Genomic DNA, 2,229 nt, shown 5'->3' with positions numbered 1-2,229 from the left:
ACAGCAGTCCAAGGCATCTGATTACACTCAGGTGGTAGAGCTATATGTCCAGAACCAGAAGTGGAGATAGCAAAGCAATGGTCAACATAAAGAGGCCAAAGGTCAAAAAAAAAATAATGAGATGACAAGGTAGCCAAACTAGGGGTGATTAATCAGAAAGAGTTCTTGATTTGGAGTCAAAAGGTATGGGTTTAAATTTTATCTCTGTCCTCACTACCCTCACCTATAAATAAAAGTATTCTGACACATGTTTAATAATCAGCTCTCCAAAAAAAAAAAATGTATTGAGAATGTATTTTTTAGTTTAATCTGTATTGTTAACACTTTATCTATCACTTTCTTGAGTATAGACAATCAAGAAAATAATAAATCAAGCCTTGATTTGTAGCATTTTCTACATTAGCATTTGCTAATTTCTAAGGTACAAATGCTCACATTATACATTAATAATCAGCTCTAACAAGCCAGCTGGAAATGGCTCCAACACACCCCTGCCTATAAACAAATGGGATTAGAATAAATGACTCCTAAGGTACATTCCAACAGCATATCTGTGATTATATGAATTCATGCTCTACTAAGTACACAGAAATAGACAAATTGGAGTAGGAGTCAGTCAAGAACAAAGTGTCAATGAGCCAAAATACCAAAAGAAAAAAAGCAAGAAAAATCAAATTAAGGCAAGAGTTGTACTTCCAAGTACAAGTAGGCAATAGTTTACTATATCAAATCTTTTACAGTAAGTAAATTCATACCAGCCATATTTCCCTCCACTGCTTAAAAGGGAAGAGTTGTTAAGGTATATACACACAATAAGGGTCAATACAATAACTCTGTCTATATAGATATTTTCTATGATGGAAATGATGTTGCATACTTTGGCAGTATGATAGCAAAATCAAATTACTATTTCTTGAGGAAAATAGAAATATCATTGTGATAATCAGTCTTTTGTTATTAATCAAACTTAAATAATAAAATTCACGAATCTCAGCTGGAAAGGATGTCAAATCCAATCTAGCTCAACTCACATGGTAGCAAGAATTTCTTCTACAATATACCTGGCTAGTGGTTAACCAGCCTTTGCTTAAAGACCTCCAACAAAAGGGAACCCAGTACTACCTAAGGTGGCCCATCTCATTTCGTTTTTTTTTTTATATATATAAACTATTTATTAATAGACAAGGCCAGTGAAGTTGTTTACTTCTTCTTGGACACACCCACAGCGTGACCCCCGCGGTCTGTAGTCTTGGTGTGCCGACCTCAGACTCGGAGACCCCAGAAGTGCCGAAGCCCACGATGTGCCCGAATCTTCTTTGGTCGCTCCAGATCTTCACGCAGCTTGTTGTCCAGACCTGACTATACTTTCCATCCTTTACATCCTTCTGCCTGTTAAGGAACCAGTCTGGAATCTTGTATTGCCGGGGATTCTGCATGATGGTGATCACACGCTCCGCCTCATCTTCAGCGAGCTCACCAGCCCTGTTGTGAGGTCAATGTCTGCTTTCCTCAGTGCTCCACGAGCATATCTTCGACCCACACCCTTGATGGCTGTGATGCCAAAAGCTATTTTCCGCCGTCCATCAATGGTGGTGTTGAGCACTCTCAAAATGTGCTGGAACTTCTCGGGGATTACAAGGGACATGGCTGCAACGGCCTCATGAGAGCCTTCTCTAGAAGAGGTCCATCTCATTTTGAAATAGCTCTAATTGTTAGGAGGTTTTGCCTGACATTAAGATTACATTTACTTCTTTGCAATTTTGTTGTATAAATTACTGATCACCTGACAAGTTAGACCTGACGAATGTGTTTGTCATTATACAATATAAAACGTACAGTATAAATATAATATGATTTTCCTTCAATGCCCCCTTGATTTTCAGCTCCCTTTTGTATGTTGTCTTCTCTTATTAGAATGTAAGCTCCAAGAGGGCATGAATTATTGGGTGATGTGTGTTCACATTATATAAAAACATGTAATGAAAAATTGGAAATTCATAGTTTCCTTTTTCCTTGAATATATCTTAATATATATTGTAAGTGTATATTTTAAATATTTAAATGTTTGCTGAACTAAATTTAACTGAATTCATATAACTAATTTTATATGACACTTTTATTTATATTTTATTCAATATTCTCATCTTTCTTCTTGGACACTTCCTTTTTCCCTATCAAATCTTTCTCTACCCTTCCTCCCAATCAATTAGTGCCCTCCATTGGTTGTGT

At 36.7% G+C, this 2,229-nt stretch overlaps 1 pseudogene; it reads right to left on the bottom strand.

The window, feature by feature from the left end:
- Positions 1-1,200: 1,200 nt before the first annotated feature.
- Positions 1,201-1,647, bottom strand: LOC114045945 (annotated as a pseudogene).
- Positions 1,648-2,229: the final 582 nt, after the last annotated feature.

Source organism: Vombatus ursinus, unplaced genomic scaffold (genome assembly GCF_900497805.2).
Source record: "Vombatus ursinus unplaced genomic scaffold, bare-nosed wombat genome assembly UNPS02014779.1, whole genome shotgun sequence".
Taxonomy (NCBI): domain Eukaryota; kingdom Metazoa; phylum Chordata; class Mammalia; order Diprotodontia; family Vombatidae; genus Vombatus; species Vombatus ursinus.
The sequence above is the reverse complement of the archived record's forward strand: the minus strand, read 5'-3'. Positions and strand labels throughout refer to the sequence as shown.